The sequence below is a fragment of the Amblyomma americanum genome, chromosome 11, assembly GCF_052857255.1.
Source record: "Amblyomma americanum isolate KBUSLIRL-KWMA chromosome 11, ASM5285725v1, whole genome shotgun sequence".
NCBI classification, from domain to species: domain Eukaryota; kingdom Metazoa; phylum Arthropoda; class Arachnida; order Ixodida; family Ixodidae; genus Amblyomma; species Amblyomma americanum.
Window position 1 is genome coordinate 84,396,314 of NC_135507.1, and position 24,931 is coordinate 84,421,244.

Here is a 24,931-nt window from a genome sequence, read left to right on the forward strand (position 1 = left end):
GGAGAAAGATTGCATCCTTTTTTTGGATGAAATGGAGATTTCAAGTGGATATGAGTTGGACCGTGCTGAAGATGCGCTCCTTGGAGGAAAGACGCTACCGCCAAAGCCTGACGAGCCTGCCAATCACGCGTTAGTGTTCATGCTAGGCGGTTTAAATCAGAGGTGGAAACAGGTGATCGCTTATGAATTCACCGGACATCACGTAGAGGGCACTGTGCTCAAGCACTATGTCCTTGAGCTTGTTCAGTTATGCAGCCAGGTGTCCCTCAGAGTTCGTGTTGTGACATCTGATATGGGTGTGTCAAATCGAGCGATGTGGCAAGACTTTGGCTTTTCAAGCCACAGGAACTCCTCAACTGTGTGCTCTATACCACACCCATGTTTGGATGGAAAGCAACTGTTTTTCGCGGCTGACCCTGCACACGTTCTCAAAAATCTCAGAGGACAGTTACTAAGTTCATCAGTTTTTATGTTGAGTGACGCCACTGTAAAGGAGAACAACCTGCCATCATCGGAGGTCAAACTCGAGCATGTTCAGGCTGCGCTCGACTATGACGCAGATCACGAGCTCAAGGTAGCGCCCAACCTATGCGAGGTGCACACTAGCACTGGCCATTTCACGAAAATGAAAGTTGGTGTTGCCGTTCAGTTTTTCCGCGAAGCACCAGCTGCTATTCGGTTTTTAATAAGAGCATCTGTAATTGAAGAAGCTGAAACCACTGCATGGTTTTTGGAGCTCATTTTCAAATGGTATTCTCTAATGTCGTCTCGCAACCCAACAATGGCCTTAAGTCGCAGGAGTATGGCCAAGTATTATGCCGCCCTAGGCACGTTGCACACGACAATGGAGACCATTAGAAGTACGAAAATGGGGCCCACATCACTGTGGAAACTATGCCAAGCTGACCTTCTCATTGCAACAACCGTTGTCGTGGAACCTCTTTTCGGTGGTTCGACTAAGAAAACCTGTGCCCAGTGCGTATGATATGAAATGCGCTCTGAGGCTTGTGAGCGTGAGCCAGTTTTTATTTACCCCACGGACGACGTGCTACGATCTCGATGGCCGCGAATATCTGGTAGACCTTCTCTCGCAGGCAAAGAAAGAAAGGACAGAAGTGGAAGCTAATGAGATAAATGACTCAGAAATTCTGTTCATTGAAGAACTGTCCACAACAGAGTGCAGCATTCTACACTACTTAGGAGGCTTCATTTTGAAAGGAATCTTGCCGTCTGTCAGCTGCCAGCAATGCAAGGATGCCCTACTGGGATGTGCTAGTGACGAACATGCCTCTCTGACTGCTCTGAAGGAATATGTGTCAGAAGGTGACAACCTAATTTATCCCAGTGATGATGTGATGCACATGCTCAAAATCTACGAGGAGCACTTTGTAGGGATAAACTCATGGTGCACAGGCAAACTAGTGACAATGAAGTCACCTGTCCGCTCACTTACAGCATACCTAGGAAAGGTCTGCTGCAAGCAAGCATACCGACCGCGCTTGAAGCTGTGCGCAAGCCATGATGAAGAAATACGGAAAACGCTGACCGACAGGTACGCAAGATTGAGACTGCGCATCTTCCTCCGACACCTTCAGAAAGCTCGCCTCAATGGTCACGCAAGCAAGACGTGTGCGGGAGTTAATTTAACCTAAGCTTCTATCCACGCTGAAGTACACTCATGCTGCTAGCATTAGCGGAGTTCCTATTATTACACCTAATAAGTGTTCTAAATTGCACTGACTCCAGGTTCTGAAGACAAGGATAATCTGTGCAAACATGCCTTCAAAGTACCCTGAAATATTTTTTTTCGGGGCAAATAAACAACTTTCATGGTTTTAAACAATATTAATGATTGTTTGTTTTCAACTAACCTCTGATCGCGGCAATAGATTGTTATTTTGTCTTTAAAACACTGTCTTAAGTGCGCGTTGAATATACTAATGCAGTCGACTCTCATTAGTTTGACCTATTAATGACCTCAAAATTTCGATTCCATTCGAGTATAAACGGATGTATTTTCACTGCGACTAATAACTTTCCTCATCATTTGACCAATATACAGTGGTCCCGCCAAGTTCGAATGGCCGACTACACGCGTATAAAAATGCCTGGAGATATTTGGGGTTTTCAGTGCACAATGCATGCATGCGCGGCTCAGGTACTGCCATGTACGTGTGGCGAATGCGCTGGCTTTTATTTCTTAGGACAAGGCACGTAAAGCACATTAATCATTTTTCTTCTACAAAAAAAACCGTCATTCTAGGTTGACAATAAATGTGAATAAGGCAACTGGAGCGTTCTTAATTAGTTACACAATTGAGTAATTGAATGCAATCTACCTGCTTATGATATTGCTGTTATTAATTTATTTTAATCCTGCAGTTAGGTTCCTAGTGCGCTCTATGAACTCTTTCCAATCTAGCACCCGAGTCGCCGTGTGCTAGGAGAAACGACCGTCCAAATCTTAAAATATTTGGACAGTTGCCCCTTACAAGCCTGTTCTGTTGGCCGAATGCGGTAGGTCCCGCTTTTTGCCTACACAACGAAAGTCGCTGCTGACGCCAGAGCCGCCGCATCTGTTCGCCGTCCCAGCCTGACGCTTGTCTATACAGACAAACATCGAAGAACAGGCAGACATTTTAGGTGAATATTTTTTGGTAGTTACCAGCTCATCACACGACACAGAATCATTTCTAAGGTACAAATCCACAGCTGAGAAACAAAGACTACCTACAAGTGGATATACAAATGAACCATATAATAATTTATTTACAGTTCAAGAAATCAGAACAGTTTTGTCTGCTGGCAAACAGACAGCATCGGGCCCGGATGGAATACACTATCAAGTGCTGTCCCACCTCTCCGAACCTGCCGTAGAGGAACTACCCGAAACCTGGAAGAAGGCCATCATCGTTGCATTTTTAAAACCCGAAAAACCACCAACCTCTCCCAGTAGTTATAGGCCCATAGCCCTCACCAGCTGCCTTGCAAAATCATTTGAAAGTATCGTGAATATTAGATTAACCTTTGTTCTAGAAGCCCGTGAGCTTCTCGATGTCCATCAGTGTGGTTTCAAAAAGGCATGCTCCACAACAGACCACCTAGTTCGCCTTGAAAATACTGTCCGTGAGGCCTTCATACACAAACATCTTGCTGTTTTTTTCAAGTTAGAGAAATCATATGACACAACCTGGAGGTACGGATTTATTCACGACTTGGCTGAACTTGGCTTTCGTGGCAGGATGTTGAACTGCCTAAAAAATTTCCTGTCAAACCGTTCATTCAATGTATGCCTCGGTTCAATCCTCTCGAGAATTTTCATTCAGGAAAATGGAGTGCCTCGAGGAAGTGTCTTAAGCACGACCCTCTTTGTTGTTAAAATGAATTCTATTAGCAAAATAATTCCAAGGTCTGTTATGATGTGTTCGATCTATGTCGATGATCTGCAGATAGCCTGCACATCCTCAAACATATCAACATGCGAAAGACAAGTGCAGTTAACAATAAATAAACTTTCAACAAGGGCTGACCGAAATAGTTTCCGGTTCTCCCCACAGAAAACAGTGGCCATTCTTTTCTCACTCAAATGTGGCCTACAGACAGATCCTAGACTACACCTGAACGAAAGTGAATTACCAATAAAAAGCGAACACAAATTTCTGGGCGTTACATTTGACAAAAAACTGACCATCTTGCCCCACATAAAGAACCTGAAGAAAACTTCTCGATCATTAAATATCTTAAAGGTGCTTTCACATAAACGCTGGGGGTCTGATAGAACCTGCCTTTTGCACATCTACCGCAGCATAGTTCGCTCTTGCCTAGATTATGGGTGTATAGTGTACAACTCAGCTCGACCATCCTACCTTAAGCAATTAGACCCAGGCAGTTGAGCCGATGCCGAGCGTTTGGACCTTTAAGGCCCCTCAGCGGAAGCAACACACCACTTTGGCCCCAGCTTCACGTAGACGGCACCTCCGGCCTGACCCGACCGGGGGAAATCGGCAGTCGCCTTTTCCTATCCTCCACTCTGTCTTTCACTTTCCTATCTCTTTCTCACAACTCTCCTATCTCCTACTCACTTCTTAGTTTTTTTCACTTTTCATGGCGGTGAGGGTTAACCTTGTGTGGCCAACCACCCTGAGTTGTGTCGGATTTGGTTATAGTTGAGGTGTACAGCTGGCGTGGGCAGGACTTGCGTTCAAGTTCCTGTCCCGCCCCCTTGTTGGACTCCATGGTGGGTGGCTGGCACCATGACTGAAAAACTTCATTTTTTATGGCTCCCCCCTTTCAAAACCCGATCGCTCTCTCAAGAGAGGGTGGAACGAAGCAGCAGACTTTTTTTCAAAAAAGAAACCGACATTGACATTCACCAAGTTCTATGTAATCCACAGCGAAAGTAATGAAAAACAAGCCAGAATAATTTCTCCGTTCCTTGTGTCTAAATGCCTAACAGATACCCTGGGCCCTGGCTACAAGGTTTCTAAAATGGCCAGCGGAGACTTATTGTTAGAACTCCTTGACAACACTCAGAACTCGAAAATCGCAAACATTGCATCCATCGGAGAAATCCCAGTTTCCATAACAGCGCACCGATCCCTAAACTCAGTCCGTGGTGTCATCTCTGAAAACGACTTCATACACCTAACCGAGAAAGAATTGCTGGAAGGCCTGTCTGACCAAAATGTCACAGATGTGTACAGAATCAAAATCCGGAAAGACAATAAAGAAATAGAGACAAAACACTTGGTTCTAACATTCGATACAAGTACATTACCAGAAACCATCGATGTAGGATACTTAAAAGTAAATGTCAAGCACTACAATCCAAACCCACGAAGATGCTTCAACTGCCAAAGGTTTGGCCACGGCTCACAGAGCTGCCGCGGCCGCAAAACGTGCGCAAAATGTGCTTCCAAAGATCACGTTTCTGAGGAATGTGACGCAGCCCTGCGCTGCGCTAACTGCGAAGGAGAACATGCTGCGTACTCCAGGGCCTGTCCGTCCTGGAAGAAGGGAAAAGAGATTATCACGATAAAAACCAAGGAAAACATTTCATTTAGAGAAGCAAGAAGGCGATTTGCCGTTACCAACCAGTTCTCCTTCACAGCAAAATCCAGCTTTGCTGATGTGGTGCGCAGGGGCGGTGCACCACACAGCACCCCGGTCGCTGCCGAGGCCACTTCCATCGAGCCAATGGCAGGACCATTCACGCCCCAGGCAGGGTCAGCGAAAGCTGCCCTGCCAGTGTCAAAGCAGGGAGCGCCGGTCCATGCGTCGGCATCCCGCAGGACTTCCCCCTACCGGTGGAGGACTGAAACCCACAAACCCGCGGCTTCCCCGCGGTCCTCCAGCGCCTCGCGTGAGGCGATGGATATAACTGCCACTCCGCCTCCACTACAGAGGCGGAACAGCTCTCTTGAGCGGAAAAAAGACAGGCCCCTAATAACGGGCCCACTACTTAAGTAAATCCCCTTTCATTTCCTCTCAAAAACATAAACATGGCTTTTTTAATCCATTGGAATTGTAGAGGACTTATGCGGAATTACAGCGATATAACACATATTTTAGGGTCAATGTTACCCACAGCTTTATGTCTTCAGGAGACCAATCTTGGTCCACAACATGTACATATCCTGAAACATAAAACTTTTAGACGCGATCGAGAGCAGGCAAATCGGCTATCGGGAGGCGTCGCGATAGTCGTTCAAAGCGGTGTCCCTGCTCAAGAAATTAAACTCAAAACAAAACTTGAGGCGGTTGCAGTCAGTATCGTAAGCTACAAAACACTATCAATCTGTTCCGTATACATTCCTCCACATTTTACGTTAACACTCCATGATCTACAGCAACTGATAAGAGAACTTCCGGAGCCATATCTGTTACTTGGGGATTTTAATGCTCACTCCTCCCTGTGGGGAAGCGAACGCTGTGACGCTAGAGGTCAAATAATCGAAGATTTTATCCTGACGAATAATGTATGTCTTTTAAATACGAAATAGGCCACATACTTTTCCCCAACGTCCGGGAAAATGAGCAGTTTAGACCTGTCTTTTTGTTCACCTTCTGTTTTTAGCGATTTTAAGTGGGATGTTTTAGACAACCCGTTTGGGAGTGATCACCTACCAGTTTTTATAAGCCTATCATCCTCACCTGCAGTCACCCCAACCAAACCACGGCGATGGAAGCTACATCTAGCTGATTGGGCGTTGTTTAGAGAAAAGGCCAGATTAGAGGACATTTACTCAGAAACACATAGCATAGATGAAATCAATGAAATTCTCACAAAATGTATCACCGATGCTGCACGGCTAGCTATTCCCCGGTCCACAGGCGTGGTGCGCCAGAACCACAAGGTATGGTGGACGCGAGAATGTTGGGAAGCCAAAAAACAACAAAATAAGGCCTGGGTGTATTTCGTAGGTATCCTACTCACGAAAATCTAATAGCTTTCAAAAAGGCAAAAGGTAAAGCCCGATATATACGGCGGAACGCGGAAAAAGTGTCTTGGCGAAATTATGTGTCGTCCATAAACAGCTCGGTAACATCAAAAAAACTGTGGTAGCAGGTCAGAAAAGTAAATGGCAGCTATTCCCCTTTCACCCTTCCTCTGCTGACGGATCCTGGAATTCAGACAAGTATTAAAGAACAGGCAGACATTTTGGGGCAACATTTTTTATAGTTTCTAGTTCTTCCCACTATACACAGTCATTCTTAAAATACAAAAACATAACCGAAAAACAAAGACTCCCTACGGCAGGCAGCACAAACGAGCCTTACAATAATTTGATTACACTTCAAGAAATACAGAGAGTACTGTCTATAGGTAAACAAACTGCACCATGCCCCGACGAAATTCATTATGAAATGCTGTCCCATCTATCTGAGCAATCTGTAGAAGTTCTGTTAAAATTTTTTAACAAAATATGGGTAGTAGGGAAAATACCAGCTGCTTGGAAAAAAAAGCCATTATTGTTCCATTTCTAAAACCAGGAAAGCCACCAACCTCCCCTAACAGTTACAGGCCTATAACACTTACAAGCTGTCTTGCCAAATCTTTTGAGAGTGTTATAAATATTAGATTAATGTTTATTCTGGAATCCCGAGAGCTGCTTGATGTCCACCAATGTGGCTTTAAAAAAACATGTTCCACAGTCGACCATTTGGTCGGCCTGGAAAACACAATCCGAGAGGCCTTTATACACAGACAACACTGCCTTTCAGTTTTTTTCGATATGGAGAAGGCATATGACACGACCTGGAGGTTCGGGATTCTTCGCGACCTGGCAGAGCTTGGTATCCGCGGGAGGATGCTGAAATATTTGAGCGACTTTTTATCCAACCGTTCTTTCCAAGTTCGTCTCGGCGCAACCCTCTCAAATAATTTTACTCAGGAAAACGGCGTTCCTCAGGGATGCATTTTAAGTACTACATTGTTCATAGTAAAAATGAATTCTTTAACCAGTATAATTCCACAGTCCATTATGTACTCGGTCTACGTTGATGACCTTCAAATGGCATGCACATCTTCTAGCCTGGCAACTTGTGAGAGACAACTACAACTCACAATAAACAAATTAGCACTTTGGGCAGACAGAAATAGATTTAGGTTTTCTCCACAGAAAACTGTTGCGGTTCTTTTCTCGCTGCAGAGAGGACTGCAGATTGATCCCACCCTCCACTTGAACGACACCACACTTCCAGTAAAACAATAACACAAATTTTTAGGCTTAACTTTTGACAAAAAGCTAACGTTTCTACCACATATAAACACCCTAAAAAAGAAAGCCACCCAATCCCTGAATATACTTAAAGTACTCTCACGGAAGCGTTGGGGATCCTATAGGAGGTGCCTATTGCACATCTATTGCTCTCTAGTACGCTCTTCGTTAGACTATGGATCCATAGTGTATGGGTCTGCGAGGCCATCATACCTTAAAAAGCTAGATCCAGTACAAAACCTCGGGTTGCGCCTTTCAACTGGTGCTTGCAGAACATCACCCATAAATAGCCTTCACGTAGAAGCAAATGAACCGACCCTCATCAACAGGAGAACAATGCTTACCTGTGCATACGTACTGAAAATAAGGTCGCTACCGAAACATCTTTGTTACACCATAGTTACAAAATGCCCATCCAGAACACTGTTCACCAACAAACCTCAAGCTGTAAAACCATTGCTCCTGCGCTTTGAAGAAATATGCCAAGAAAAAAACATACTAGATGCACTTCCTGATGTTGCCCAGAGACCCGATAGGTTGCCACCTTGGTACTTGTTTCCTGGTGTATGCGATTTCGCACTGACACACATTCAAAAAAGACATACCCCACTGGAATATATACAGCAAGAGTTTCTTGGAGTAAGTGAAAAATACAAGAATTGCACAGATTTCTACACAGATGGATCTAAGACAGCACTCTATGTAGGGAGCGCGATAGTGCAAGGGAAATGGGAAAAAGTAGTCAGGCTGCCTCAGTGCGCTTCAATCTTTACAGCAGAATGCTACGCCATTGCTCTAGCTGTAGAACAAATATTGAAGAAAAACATACAGAACAGTGTTATCTACAGTGACTCTCTCAGCGTAATTACAGCAATAAACCCCAGAAATGCAACTGAACCCTTAATAGGAAATATAATACATAACGTAATACGAGCTGATTCACAAGGACATACAATAAAGTTTTGCTGGGTTCCCAGTCACGTGGGCAACAGCGGAAATGAGAGGGCTGATGCAAGCGCCGCACTTGCCCTTAACGCAAAAATAAAACCAGTAAACATACCGCATAAGGACTGCATCAAGTCAGTCCAGAATAAATTCAGAGAAAAATGGCAGGCCTCTTGGTACAACGAGGTTAACAACAAGCTGCACTTTGTAAAACCTGTCCTGGGTGAATGGAAGACCTGTAGGCACCAGGAACGATTTATTGAAGTAATTTTATGTCGTCTCCGCATTGGACATACACACATTACACATAATTTCTTACTAACGAAACAAGACAAACCTCGTTGTGAAAGATGTGGAGACGAACTAACAATAAACCATATTTTATTCTCGTGTGCAAAACTCGAAAAACTAAGAAATAAGCACTTTACGAAGTTTTATAATGAATACATTCCTTTACACCCAGCGCTGCTTTTAGGCGAAAATGCCATTGTTAACATATCTTTCGTTTTTAGCTTTTTAAAAGAAGCAGATGTTCTTCAGAAACTGTAAACTTTGATCCACAGCTTTGCTTTAAAATGGGATGCATTTCAGCCATTTTCTCATTCCATGAGAGGAGGGCTGAGGTGGTTATTTGAATGGTTGGGAGCCTCAGGATCCTTGCCCAGCCAAGGATGGCTACTGAGGTTATCTGACCTTCTTGAAAGCGTTTATTTTTAGCCATTTATAAAATTTCTTCTTTCTCTTATTACTACCAGAACGAAATAGCAATTTAAGTCCTCTACACAACCATGCTTCCTCCCACCTACAGAAAAGTGTTCATATACCTTGAGCCTGGCGCATGATAGCCTTAGCTGCTTATGTGCCATTAAACCCAACACAACACAACACAAAAACGCAAGGGAACCTTTAATAGGAAATATAATACATGACATAAGAACTGCTCAAACACAAGGACATGAAATTAAGCTCTGTCGGATACCAAGCCATCTCGGAATTCGTGGCAACGATAGAGCTGACTCGTGTGCTGCTCAAGCTCGCCATAAGGAAGTCCCGACTGTAAATATACCCTATGCAGATTGCATGAAGTTAGTAAAAAATAAACTTACGGCAAAGTACATGGAATAGTGAAGAAAATAACCAACTACATTTGGTAAAACCTATTCTGGGAGAATGGAGATCATGCAGGCATCGGGAACATTTTATAGAAATAATTTTATGCCGCCTGCGCATCGGACACACACACCTAACACAACTTTCTACTGACAAAACAAAACAAACCCTTATGTGAGAAAGGTGGAGATGAGCTGACAGTTTCACATTTTATTCTCGTGCTCACAACTTGAACGGCTAAGAAAAAAATATTTTACTGTTTTTTGCGATGAACGCATTTTCTTCCACCCCAATTTACTTTTAGGAAATAACCCACTTGTAAGAACTTCATCTGTTTTTAATTTTCTGAAATATGCGGCCATCTTTAACACTATATGACATCAAATATCCCAGAACTAATAATTCTAAAAATTTTTTACCCCGTGCTTTCGCGCATTTTATGACGCACCTCATCCATTTTCTCAGTCCTGAGAAGGCTGAGGTCTGCATTCAATTTGATGGGCTCCTCGGAGTCCTTGTCCAGACGACTTTCGCTGAGGACACCCAATTTTTGAAATAAATTATACCATGTGTTTGGCGCATGATAGCCTAAGTTGCTTATGTGCCATAGAACCCAATACAATACAATTTACAAAATTAATTATAAATCTTGGGTACCAACTTGGGCTTCTTGTCACAAAAGTTTGACTAGGTGTAACTTTGGTTGAAATTCTTCTAGCACATTAATTCTTTTCTTGTTGCACTCTATGATCCTTATAGATCACTCTATACAAAGTGTCTAGTAATTAGCCCACCTCCAAATGAGCAGCATGAATTAGGTTAAATTTTGAAAACTATTTCATCTACAAGACAACTAATCAGATATTTGAAATCAGCATGCAAAAATATACAAATGGTGCGAGTTTCAACCAGATCCACCCATAAATAAGGAAAAAAGTACTAAGAGGGGTGTCCCCCCTTAATGGTGTCATGCTGTCATGCAAGCAACAAGAGAGTGGGCGGCAGTAGCATTAAGGAAAAAAGGTTTATTTTCCAATACTAGCACTGATTAAGAAAAAAACACTGAACAATACACTGACAGATTTACTTCAAATGCACACTGAAGAACGAAAATTGAATCCTCACAAACACTAAGAGCACACACTACAATACACTGACTACAAACAATACAAACAAACCCTTGAACCAACCAACCTGTCTCCATTACGAAAGTGTTTTGAGCTTTCTTTGCTGAGGTCTGTCTTCATTTGGATATAGTTTTTAAGCAATATCTTCGCTGCTGCCCACAGTATATTGTGATAGACAACATCAGGATAATGACTGAGAACAGATATCGAATCCTTCATTGTCTATTACTTCTTGTTTGAATCCAATCAGCAATTCCCTCTGATGTCTGGAAGCATGAAACTGCAGAACATTTTCTTGTGTAGTCAATTTCTCAAGAACTAGCTGCATTTGTAGCACGGCATGTATGACTACAGGCCTCGGGAACTTCAAGCCACCCCTGGAGAGGTTCCCAATTATTATGTTGCGATCCAGCTCCATTTCTCTTTCGTGGGCAGTAAAGTTTTCTCTGCAAGCTGTGCAAGGAACCTTTTTTAGGGCTACATGTGCACAAAATCCTTCTATGTATGTAATAGCTGGCAAGCTAGAATCCTTGCTTTTAATGTATTCTTCTGTTATTTTTATTTTGTAGTCTTCTATGAGGCAGCTGGCATCTAATGTTTTGCTGCTAGATTTCCACAGGTCTCTCATTTCAGGGAAGATAAGCGAGTCTTGCAGCCTTAGCTTCGTTTCAGCCTCATATATTTGCTGTATGGAGACATGAGAGTTTGTCCCACAAAGGCGACGGTATCTTCCAAACTTTTCTTCGAGACTGTCAGTTTGGAATTTGCCAAGCAAGACATACTCCAAGTGAAGCTCGTCAAAAAAATAGCGGCAGGTCTCAATTAGGAAATAAGTTGTGAGTGAGTGCAGCATGCTCAGTTGTCGGTGCACCAGTGTCCATTCTCACCTCTTTCCATACATCTAACCAGCTTATAAAAGAACTTAGGAACTGCACTTGAACACCAGACAAGCTCGTCACTGGTTCTTGATAGGGGTCTCTTACCCGACAGCCTTTCTTAGGCATTTTTATGTTGACAATGTGCCACCACTTTATAAAGTCTGCCGTTCCTTCAGCATAGGACAGGCTAAGTTTTGCTCCGAGTGACTTCAGGGCTTCAATAACGCCCCGCCGCGGTGGTTCAGTGGTTAGGACGCTCGACTACTGATCCGGAGTTCCCGGGTTCGAACCCGACCGCGGCGGCTGCGTTTTTATGGAGGAAAAACGCTAAGGCGCCCGTGTGCTGTGCGATGTCAGTGCACGTTAAAGATCCCCAGGTGGTCGAAATTATTCCGGAGCCCTCCACTACGGCACCTATTCCTTTCTTCTTTCAGTCCCTCCTTTATTCCTTCCCTTACGGCGCGGTTCAGGTGTCCAACGATATATGAGACAGATACTGTGCCATTTCCTTTCCCCAAAAAATCATTATTATTATTATTATTATTATTATTATTATTATTATTATTATTATTATTATTCAATAACGAATGGATTGAAAACTTTCTGTGTCTAGTTTTACGTTCTGTCTTTCTATGTTGGATGGGTGGAGAGCATTGTATGTGAGCCCATAGCCAAACTATGAGACTTTTTCTTTGCAATTCGTGTATGTCGCGCAGTGCCTTAAAAGAAGCTCCATTAATGCGAACTAATGACGATGCACTTGAAAGCTCCGGATAGAAAATTCATGTTCCAGGATTTTTCTCATCAAGCCAATAGTTCCTCACACATTTCAATAAATGAACAGGATCCACTACATAAAATAGGGGCCTTGATTTGTCAGCAGGGTGAGGGTAAACTATATCCAACCTGTTTATTCGGTGAAAACATGGACATCATTTTTCTGTTTATTGCATTGTCTGTTATGACAGCAATTACTGTGAGTCCTGCCTTCTCAAGCTCCAAGATCACTTTTCTGAGTACATCGTGCATATGATGCCAGCTTGTTCCTGTGCTCTTCTTCAGCATGTGCTGCCAGTGATAACTGCACGGCTTCCTCCAGATGGGATGCTTCAAGGCGCCTTCGTTTTTCTTCCGGTGCATAACGCACTGGAGTAAAGTGTGATAGGTAGGCAGGGCTATTGGGGAAAATGGTTGGCACAGCCTCTTGTGTCAGACATGTAAGTCCCATCGGTGCTTACACTGTCCTCCCACCAGAAGATGTGTAGCTAGAGGTGGTCTTGAGAAGCTCTTGCTTGAAATGTAGCTCGCAAACCTTCACAGCAAAAGAAAAGATCAATTAATTATTAAGATTTGGGTTCATTCACCATCTCCACCGGTATTTTTGTTTTCATATATAACGAGCCATGTAGATTCGTCAGCAAATAGCAATCAAGCAGGGCATTATAGTTCTTTTGCACCTACTCATATTTAGTCACCACCGATAAGCACTTGGCTATTCCCTTCCTCCATCCTAACTTCCGGATTATTATGTCGCCGCTTATCTGTGACGGCGACCTCATTCCTGGAAGTTAGCTTGTTCTCCTTCTCTCCATCTCCAGACTTCCAGCAGCAAAGTCCGTAATTGAGCGAGCATTTGCTTAGCTCGAAAGAAAATTAAGAAGACTCAAGTATCTCGACATGCAACCCACATTGAAGATGAGCAACTATACTGTAGCATCATTTGGTGACAACGCCATGCAGGAAGAGAGTGACGCGGATACACCTCTTGATGATGAGGACACAGAGCCTGCAAATAGCTGCGCTGCAATAAAACAAAATGCAATAGCACATTTCCTGTGCAGAATATGGTGTAAAGAAGGTTTACAATATGATGTGAACTTGCAGTCCCGAAATGAAAGTGTTACACTGCAACACACAGGCCGACTCTCTCTAAACAATTTATTGTATGAATACTTTTGGCCACACAGGCCTGTGAATGGCAATAAAATATTATTCAAGTAAATAAATACGCTGCCTGTATATTTTTAGAAAACAAAATAAACTAAATAGTTGTTCTCGAGTACTGTAAATCGTTCATTATGTTGCAATTTTCAGAATACAGTCACTGTGACTAGAAACAAAAGGCAAGAAGTAAAGCACTGGAAAAAAATGCTGTTGCAAAATAGAGTTACCGTAAACTTCCAAGCAAGTGCCCCCCCCCCAAGCAAGTCGAAATCACTGGCAAAGTAGGGGGGCGCTATCCCGGAACGGCGCCGAATTCCAGATGGTGGTTACATTTTCCCGCGAGAAAAAAAAAAGCGCAGTGCACATGCATTTAAAATTTTGGTTACTTCTAGGAACGTGAACTTTAGTGACCGAAAGATTCATGATTGCTATGTCAATCGCTTTCAAAACCATCGAAAGACTCCTCCGAGTCTGTCGCAAAAAAAAGTTCAAGTGTCTTGAAAACAACCAGAGGAGGTGCATCTCTGCTAGCAATAGCTGAGAGTCTAACTGGCTCTCAAGTGTGAACACCCTGGCTTAGTCAGCCTTTTCTATATCCCACTAGTATTTGATACAACTAGGCAGGACCATCAACTTCATGAAATTTTTGCCAGTGCAGGCAAGCTGCTTTGCAATAGCAGTCGCTGCCATAGCTAACCGGTGTCCTTGCATCACAACTTTCACTCAGGGCAGCGAACTGCTTGTCTTCCAAGCTGCACAGTTCCAACATCAATTCAAACCAAAAAGTCATTATTTTGCACCAGGAACTACTAGACTGTCTGTGATAACACAAAAGAGGTTAAGGTGAGCATCGATTGAGTCTGTTCGTCGAGGACAATGGATATACCTGTTTAACTAACCGAGCTCTGAGAGGCAAGCAAATCTCCACCCAATGACAGCCACTGCCATGTGACAGCTCAGAAATTTAGTTACCCTGCAATACATGGATGCAGACTACACACACCAAGAATTCAATCAGGTTTACGACCAGGAACTCTATTCACAAACAATGGCAAGTAATGAGCAGCTAGATTCAGCCAGAACTACACTTTATGGCCAAAATCTTGCAACATCAAAATTTCTAATGAGATTCCTTGTTTACAGTGGCATGCATCCAAGCAGTAGCTGCGATGCAACCTGTTCACAGCATTCCGCTTGAAGCCCACCCCGGTCTTCTGCCGCCGCGACTCCAACATCTGCCAGTCTGCCATGCAGGTCACCATCCTCCGAGCCATTGAGTGCGTTAGTAATCCTTGGGTACAGCAGCCTACGCCTCGGCAACAAAATTAAGAACATGCTGCTGCGACGGCTTCTTCAGGTATCCTTTGAGCGTCCTATCTTCTTTGCGCATATATTCTTTCTATAAACACCGTAGGGTAGACTTGAAAGGCTTGTTCTACTACACGTCAGCCGGCTGCAGGATGCTCATGCACCCCGCACGCACAGAGAGCACGTCGGTATCGCGCTCCTCAAAAGCAGTCTCCCCCGCAGGGGGGCGCCTGCAGCTTGCAGGCGTCGCGACGGTGAGTGGCGACACCGCGGGTTCCCGAGCATCCGCAGGGACATCTCCGCAAGGGGATGATGGTGAACTGTGCATCACCATGGACCCGAGCACCCGCGCCTCGCCGTGCGTGGCATCGCCGTGTCCGGGGAAAAGGGGATCCTGGTGGTTGAGCCGATGCCGAGCGTTTGGACCCTTAAGGCCCCTTGGCGGAAGCAACACACCACTTTGGCCCCAGCTTCCTGCAGACGGCACCTCCGGCCTGACCCGACCGGGGGGAATCGGCAGTCGCCTTTTCCTATCCTCCTCTTCATCTTTAACTCTCCTATCTCTGTCTCACAACTCTCCTATATCCTACTCACTTCTTGGTTTTTCCTTTTTTCCTGGCGGCGAGGGTTAACCTTGTGTGACCAACTACCCTGAGTTGCGTCATATTTGGTTATAGTTGAGGTGTACAGCTGGCGTGGGCAGGACTTGCTATCAAGTTCCTGTCCCGTCCCCTTGTTGGACTCCGTGGGGGGTGGCTGGCACCATGACCGAAAAACAGTTTTTTTATGGCTCCCCAACTTTCAAAACCTGATCGCTCTCTCAAAAGAGGACGGAACGAGGCAGACAACTTCTTTCAAAAAAGAAAAGTAACTTTCCCCAAATATCATGTGATCCACAGTGAACAACAAGATAAACAGGCAAGAATAATATCCCCCTTCCTTGTGTCAAAGTGCTTGACTGAAACCCTAGGCATTGGTTATAAGCTGTCAAAAATGGCCAGCGGCGACTTACTGCTCGAACTGTGTGACAATGTCCAACATTCTAAGCTCTCCAACCTAACGTCCATAGGGGAAATCCCGGTCTCCGTGACTCCTCATCGCTCACTAAACACTGTCCGAGGCGTAATATCGGAAAATGATTTTCTTCACATAACTGAAAAAGAAATGCTCGAAGGGCTCATCGACCAAGACGTCATAGATGTCCACCGAATCAAAATCCGGAAGGACAACAAGGAAATAGACACAAAACACATGATCCTGACGTTCAACACCAGCACCCTGCCCGACACAATCGACGTGGGATATTTGAAAATCAATGTACGACCATACATACCAAACCCTCGCAGGTGTTTCAACTGCCAAAGGTTCGGCCACGGCTCACAGAGCTGCCGCGGCCGCAAAACGTGCGCAAAATGTGCTTCCAAAGATCACGTTTCTGAGGAATGTGACGCAGCCCTGCGCTGCGCTAACTGCGAAGGAGAACATGCTGCATACTCCAGGGCCTGTCCGTCCTGGAAGAAGGAAAAAGAGATTATCACGATAAAAACCAAGGAAAACATTTCATTTAAAGAAGCAAGAAGGCGATTTGCCGTTACCAACCAGTTCTCCTTAACAGCAAAATCCAGCTTTGCTGATGTGGTGCGCAGGGCCGGTGCACCACACAGTACCCCGGTCGCTGCCAAGGCCACTTCCATCGAGCCAATGGCAGGACCATTCACGCCCCAGGCAGGGTCAGCGAAAGCTGCCCTGCCAGTGTCAAAGCAGGGAGCGCCGGTCCATGCGTCGGCATCCCGCAGGACTTCCCCCTACCGGGGGAAGACTGAAACCCACAAACCCGCGGCTTCCCCGCGGTCCTCCAGCGCCTCGCGTGAGGCGATGGATGTAACTGCCACTCCGCCTCCACTACAGAGGCGGTACAGCTCTCTTGAGCGGAAAAAAGACAGGCCCCTAATAACGGGCCCACTACTTAAGTAAATCCCCTTTCATCTCCTCTCAAAAACATAAACATGGCTTTTTTAATCCATTGGAACTGTAGAGGACTTATGCGGAATTACAGCGACATAACACATATTTTAGGGTCAATGTTACCCACAGCTTTATGTCTTCAGGGGACCAATCTTGGTCCACAACATGTACATATTCTGAAACATTATAAAACTTTTAGACGCGATCGAGAGCAGGCAAATCGGCTATCGGGAGGCGTCGCGATAGTCGTTCAAAGCGGTGTCCCTGCTCAAGAAATTAAACTGAAACAAAACTTGAGGCGGTTGCAGTCAGTATCGTAAGCTACAAAACACTAACAATCTGTTCCGTATACATTCCTCCACATTTTGTGTTAACACTCCATGATCTACAGCAACTGATCAGAGAACTTCCGGAGCCATATCTGTTACTTGGGGATGTTAATGCTCATTCCTCCCTGTGGGGAAGCGAACGCTGTGACGCTAGAGGTCAAATAATCGAAGATTTTATCCTGACGAATAGTGTATGTCTTTTAAATACGAAAAAGGCCACATACTGTTCCCCAACGTCTGGGAAAATGAGCAGTTTAGACCTGTCTTTTTGTTCACCTTCTGTTTTTAGTGATTTTAAGTGGGACGTTTTAGACAACCCGTTTGGGAGTGATCACCTACCAGTTTTTATAAGCCTATCATCCTCACCTGCAGTCATCCCAACCAAACCACGGCGATGGAAGCTACATCTAGCTGATTGGGCGTTGTTTAGAGAAAAGGCCAGATTGGAGGAAGTTTACTCAGAAACACTTAGCATAGATGAAATGAATGAAATTCTTACAAAGCGTATCATCGATGCTGCACGGCTAGCTATTCCCATGTCCACAGGCGTGGTGCGCCAGAACAACAAGGTATGGTGGACGCGAGAATGTTGGGAAGCCAAAAAACAACAAAATAAGGCCTGGGGTGTATTTCGTAGGTATCCTACTCACGAAAATCTAATAGCTTTCAAAAAGGCAAAAGCTAAAGCCCGATATATACGGCGGAACGCGAAAAAAATGTCTTCGCAAAATTATGTGTCGTCCATAAACAGCTCGGTAACATAAAAAAAACTGTGGGAGCAGGTCAGAAAAGTAAATGGCAGCTATTCCCCATTCACCCTTCCTCTGCTGACGGATCCTGGAATTCAGACAAGTATTAAAGAACAAGCAGACATTTTGGGGCAACATTTTTTTATAGTTTCTAGTTCTTCCCACTATACACAGTCATTCTTAAAATTCAAAAACACAACCGAAAAACAAAGACTCCCTACGGCAGGCAGCACAAACGAGCCTTACAATAATTTGATTACACTTCAAGAAATACAGAGAGTACTGTCTATAGGTAAACAAACTGCACCATGTCCCGACGAAATTCATTATGAAATGCTATCCCATCTATCTGAGCAATCTGTAGAAGTTCTGTTAAAATTTTTTAACAAAATATGGGTAGTAGGGAAAATACCAGCTGCTTGGAAAAAAGCCATTATTGTTCCATTTCTAAAACCAGGAAAGCCACCAACCTCCCCTAACAGTTATAGGCCTATAACCGTTACAAGCTGTCTTGCCAAATCTTTTGAGAGTGTTATAAATAGTAGATTAATGTTTATTCTAGAATCCCGAGAGCTTCTTGATGTCCACCAATGTGGTTTTAAAAAAACATGTTCCACAGTCGACCATTTAATCCGCCTGGAAAACACAATCCGAGAGGCCTTTATACACAGACAACACTGCCTTTCAGTTTTTTTTCGATATGGAGAAGGCATATGACACGACCTGGAGGTTCGGGATTCTTCGTGACCTGGCAGAGCTTGGTATCCGCGGGAGGATGCTGAAATATTTGAGCGACTTTTTATCCAACCGTTCTTTCCAAGTTCGTCTCGGCGCAACCCTCTCAAATAATTTTACTCAGGAAAACGGCGTTCCTCAGGGATGCATTTTAAGTACTACATTGTTCATAGTAAAAATGAATTCTTTAACCAGTATAATTCCACAGTCCATTATGTACTCGGTCTACGTTGATGACCTTCAAATTGCATGCACATCTTCTAGCCTGGCAACTTGTGAGAGACAACTACAACTCACAATAAACAAATTAGCACTTTGGGCAGACAGAAATGGATTTAGGTTTTCTCCACAGAAAACTGTTGCGGTTCTTTTCTCGCTGCAGAGAGGACTGCAGATTAATCCCACCCTCCACTTGAACGACACCACACTTCCAGTAAAACAAGAACACAAATTTTTAGGCTTAACTCTTGACAAAAAGCTAACGTTTCTACCACATATAAAACCCTAAAAAAGAAAGCCACCCAATCTTTGAATATACCTAAAGTACTCTCACGGAAGCGTTGGGGATCCGATAGGAGGTGCCTATTGCACATCTATCGCTCTCTAGTACGCTCTTCGTTAGACTATGGATCCATAGTGTATGGGTCTGCGAGGCCATCATACCTTAAAAAGCTAGATCCAGTACAAAACCTCGGGTTGCGCCTTTCAACTGGTGCTTACAGAACATCACCCATAAATAGCCTTCACGTAGAAGCAAATGAACCGACCCTCACCAACAGGAGAACAATGCTTACCTGTGCATACGTACTGAAAATAAGGTCCCTACCGAAACATCTTTGTTACACCATAGTTACAAAATGCCCATCCAGAACATTGTTCACCAACAAACCTCAAGCTGTAAAACCATTGCTCCTCCGCTTTGAAGAAATATGCCAAGAAATAAACATACTAGATGCACTTCCTGATGTTGCCCAGAGACCCGATAGGTTGCCACCTTGGTACTTGTTTCCTGGTGTATGCGATTTCGCACTGACACACATTCAAAAAAGACATACCCCACTGGAATATATACAGCAAGAGTTTCTTGGAGTAAGTGAAAAATACAACAATTGCACAGATTTCTACACAGATGGCTCTAAGACAGCACTCTATGTAGGGAGCGCGATAGTGCAAGGGAAATGGGAAAAAGTAGGCTGCCTCAGTGCGCTTCAATCTTTACAGCAGAATGCTACGCCATTGCTCTAGCTGTAGAACAAATATTGAAGAAAAACATACAGAACAGTGTTATCTACAGTGACTCTCTCAGCGTAATTACAGCAATAAACCCCAGAAATGCAACTGATCCCTTAATAGGAAACATAATACATAATCTAATACGAGCTTATTCACAAGGACATACAATAAAGTTTTGCTGGTTTCCCAGTCACGTGGGCATCAGCGGAAATGAGAGGGCTGATGCAAGCGCCGCACTTGCCCTTAACGCAAAAATAAAACCAGTAAACATACCGCATAAGGACTGCATCAAGTCAGTCCAGAATAAATTGAGAGAAAAATGGCAGGCCTCTTGGGACAACGAGATTAACAACAAGCTGCACTTTGTAAAACCTGTCCTGGGTGAATGGAAGACCTGTAGGCACCAGGAACGATTTATTGAAGTAATTTTATGTCGTCTCCGCATTGGACATACACACAACACATAATTTCTTACTAACGAAACAAGATAAACCTCGTTGTGAAAGATGTGTAGACGAACTAACAATAAACCATATTTTATTCTCGTGTGCAAATCTCGAAAAACTAAGAAATAAGCACTTTACGAAGTTTTATAATGAATACATTCCTTTACACCCAGCGCTGCTTTTAGGCGAAAATGCCATTGTTAACATATCTTCCGTTTTTAGCTTTTTAAAAGAGGCAGATGTTCTTCAGAGACTGTAAACTTTGATCCACAGCTTTGCTTTAAAATATGATGCATTTCAGCCATTTTCTCATTCCATGAGAAGAGGGCTGAGGTGGTTATTTGAATGGTTGGGAGCCTCAGGATCCTTGCCCAGCCAAGGATGGCTACTGAGGTTATCTGACCTTCTTGAAAGCGTTTATTTTTAGCCATTTATAAAATTTCTTCTTTCCCTTATTACTACCAGAATGAAATAGTCCTCTACACAACCATGTTTCCTCCCACCTACAGAAAAGTGTTCATATACCTTGAGCCTGGCGCATGATTGCCTTAGCTGCTTATGTGCCATTAAACCCAACACAACAACAACAAAAGCAGTCTTGGCAGCTTGAGTTTTATGGATGGGTGCTTGGTCCAGTATCAGTAAACGCCGCACGTTATCGACGTTTGGGCCCCAGATTCTTGACAGCCACCCCTGCATCTTTTTCGATGTCATCCAGCCATTTTTTGTGGTGGTGAGACGAACATTTGCTACGAGTGAAAGAAAAAAAAGTCAGCATTTTGATAGAACAAACTTGGCGACACTGTGTCGCCCCATTGAAAAAAAAAAGGCATTCTCACCTGGTATGTGAAGGCTCGCGATGACCCTGGCTTTAGTTTTTCTGGTTTGTTCCTTGAAAATAACGAATGCCGGGAGATTGTGGCCGGTGACACGTGCGGCTAGGCAAACTGTGAAGCCTCGTCGGGCACATCCAGTGTCAGCGATCTGTATGGTGCTTTTCCCGACCATGTTGCTTGCCCTGTTGGCTGGGCTGTCTATTCGGACCATCGTCTGGCCCATATTGGCGCTGTTGTACAACGTGTAGTCGTTGCGCCATCGCAGGGAGTTTTCGGCAGACCGAAAGGCACTTGCTGCCTCCGAAAACTCTGGGCATTTTCTGGCTCTCGTTCGTAGAACGGCACATTGACACGCCGAACCGCTGCTTCTATCGACTTATGTAATGGCTGGAAGCTACGAAGTTTCCCAACTGCATATTGTGGCTATTCTGATAGCCTCTTTAGAGAGAAGCAGGTTACTAACGGAACGTCCTGCCACTCTTTCTTGCTCGAAGAACTCGAAGAGCACAGCGTCCACACGATTCACTGAAAAACTGGGGGGCCGTTACTGAGCTTTCTGCGAAGTTTTGCTGAAGCAACTTCTCGAAATTACTGTCCCATTCCCGTATCCGTTTGCGGTCCAGCTTGAAATGTCGAGACGTTTGGTGCACGTTTCTTCTGTTTTCCCGATGCCATTGTACGACCTCTACTTTTTTCGCCACTGTGTACGAATGCATCGGCTTCGCGAACTTTACAACGCCAAAAGAAGACGACAAATGGCACGTGCGAATGAGCATGCGAATGGCTTGAAAAGAAGGACTTGGATTGGCTTCTTGGACTGGATGGGGCAGATCAGTGTTGCATATGCGCGGCGCGTGATAAGAGCGCGGGCGGGGGCAGGGGGTGTTTTCCCGCAATAGCGCGGAAATATGAAATTGACTATAAACTTAAGAGGGGGCCCTTGCATGGGTGGGGGCGCTTAAATTGTTCGGAATTTCACGGTATTCACTAGGAATGAAAATGCCAGCCAGCAGTTCTGCCAGCAAAAAGACGAAACACACAAAAAGGGGCGAAAAGTCAGTTACTCCTCCTACCAAGTACTGTTGGTAAGGTGCTTGAGCATTTGCAACTTGAGTCGCTGCACCTTGAGCTGCTGCTTGTAGCGTTGTCTCTCATCTTGCCATAGGTTCATGTTTCTCAGGATTTCACGCTAGACGGCGGATGGTGTTGATGTTACCAAGCATTTGGTGGGCGCTCTCAGTAAGATAGTCCATCATTTGTCTGCGCCTTCCTGCTATGTGCAGATATCTCTGCTTGTTCCTCACTGCCACCAGCTGGCGTGCAGCCTGCATTTGCATAGACAGCTGAGGTGGTAGGTATTTCGCCCTGGCTTGATACCACAGGATCTTCATACTCCATGCTTGCAGAGGGCTACTCGTTCGTTAACTGGAAATATGGCCACTATTTTCTCCCCCCCCCCCCAACTGCTTTTTTACAGACGGTGCTTGTCGTAGGTTTTCTTGGAGCCCTTGAATATTATTTCACAGTCATTACCAGTATGCATGTGTCCATGGTTGCACATCTCACTGCTGATCCTTGCCCAGATTTCTGTTTTCGACCACTGAAGTCCTGCCTGTGATTGGAATATGAGATCAGGAGAACCTCTGCATGCGTCCAAACCGAGCCTTTCTTTGGAAGACCTACATCACAAAAACATCCCCGCAGGGGGGCGCCTGCAGCTTGCAGGCGTCGCGACGGTGATTGGCGACACCGCGGGTTCCCGAGCATCCGCAGGGACATCCCCGCAAGGGGATGATGGTGAACTGTGCATCACCACGGACCCGAGCACCCACGCTTCGCCGTGCGTGGCATCGCCGTGTCCGGGGAAAAGGGGATCCTGGTGGTTGAGCCGATGCCGAGCGTTTGGACCTTTAAGGCCCCTCGGCGGAAGCAACACACCACTTTGGCCCCAGCTTCACGTAGACGGCACCTCCGGCCTGACCCGACCGGGGGAAATCGGCAGTCGCCTTTTCCTATCCTCCACTCTGTCTTTCACTTTCCTATCTCTTTCTCACAACTCTGCTATCTCCTACTCACTTCTTAGTTTTTTTCACTTTTCATAGGCGGCGAGGGTTAACCTTGTGTGGCCAACCACACTGAGTTGTGTCGGATTTGGTTATAGTTGAGGTGTACAGCTGGCGTAGGCAGGACTTGCGTTCAAGTTCCAGTCCCGTCCCCTTGTTGGACTCCATGGTGGGTGGCTGGCACCATGACTGAAAAACTTCATTTTTATGGCTCCCCCCCTTTCAAAACCCGATCGCTCTCTCAAGAGAGGGCGGAACGAAGCAGCAGACTTTTTTTCAAAAAAGAAACCGACATTGACATTCACCAAGTTCTATGTTATCCACAGCGAAAGTAATGAAAAACAAGCAAGAATAATTTCTCCGTTCCTTGTGTCTAAATGCCTAACAGATACCCTGGGCCCTGGCTACAAGGTTTCTAAAATGGCCAGCGGAGACTTATTGTTAGAACTCCTTGACAACACCCAGAACTCGAAAATCGCAAACATTGCATCCATCGGAGAAACCCCAGTTTTCATAACAGCGCACCGATTCCTAAACTCAGTCCGTGGAGTCATCTCTAAAAACGACTTCATACACCTAACTGAGAAAGAATTGCTGGAAGGCCTGTCTGACCAAAATGTCACAGATGTGTGCAGAATCAAAATCCGGAAAGACAATAAAGAAATAGAGACAAAACACTTGGTCCTAACATTCGATACAAGTACATTACCAGAAACCATCGATGTAGGATACTTAAAAGTAAATGTCAGGCACTATATTCCAAACACACGAAGATGCTTCAACTGTCAAAGGTTTGGCCACGGCTCACAGAGCTGCCGCGGCCGCAAAACGTGCGCAAAATGTGCTTCCAAGGATCACGTTTCTGAGGAATGTGACGCAGCCCTGCGCTGCGCTAACTGCGAAGGAGAACATGCTGCATACTCCAGGGCCTGTCCGTCCTGGAAGAAGGAAAAAGAGATTATTACGATAAAAACCAAGGAAAACATTTCATTTAGAGAAGCAAGAAGGCGATTTGCCGTTACCAACCAGTTCTCCTTCACAGCAAAATCCAGCTTTGCTGATGTGGTGCGCAGGGGCGATGCACCACACCGCACCCCGGTCGCTGCCGAGGCCACTTCCATCGAGCCAATGGCAGGACCATTCACGCCCCAGGCAGGGTCAGCGAAAGCTGCCCTGCCAGTGTCAAAGCAGGGAGCGCCGGTCCATGCGTCGGCATCCCGCAGGACTTCCCCCTACCGGGGGAGGACTGAACCCCACAAACCCGCGGCTTCCCCGCGGTCCTCCAGCGCCTCTCGCGAGGCGATGGATATAACTGCCACTCCGCCTCCACTACAGAGGCGGAACAGCTCTCTTGAGCGGAAAAAAGACAGGCCCATAATAACGGGCCCACTACTTAAGTAAATCCCCTTTCATTTCCTCTCAAAAACATAAACATGGCTTTTTTAATCCATTGGGCCCCGCCGCGGTGGCTCAGTGGTTAGGGCGCTCGACTACTGATCCGGAGCTCCCGGGTTCGAACCCGACTGCGGCGGCTGCGTTTTT

At 45.0% G+C, this 24,931-nt stretch overlaps 1 long non-coding RNA gene and 1 pseudogene across 1 annotated transcript in view; one reads left to right on the top strand and one right to left on the bottom strand.

The window, feature by feature from the left end:
- LOC144111374 (uncharacterized) overlaps window positions 1-24,931 on the top strand; it is a 323,266-nt gene that overhangs the window by 265,576 nt on the left and 32,759 nt on the right. The gene's annotated exons all lie outside the window — the stretch shown is intronic.
- On the bottom strand, window positions 15,008-21,204 carry LOC144110824 (uncharacterized; annotated as a pseudogene).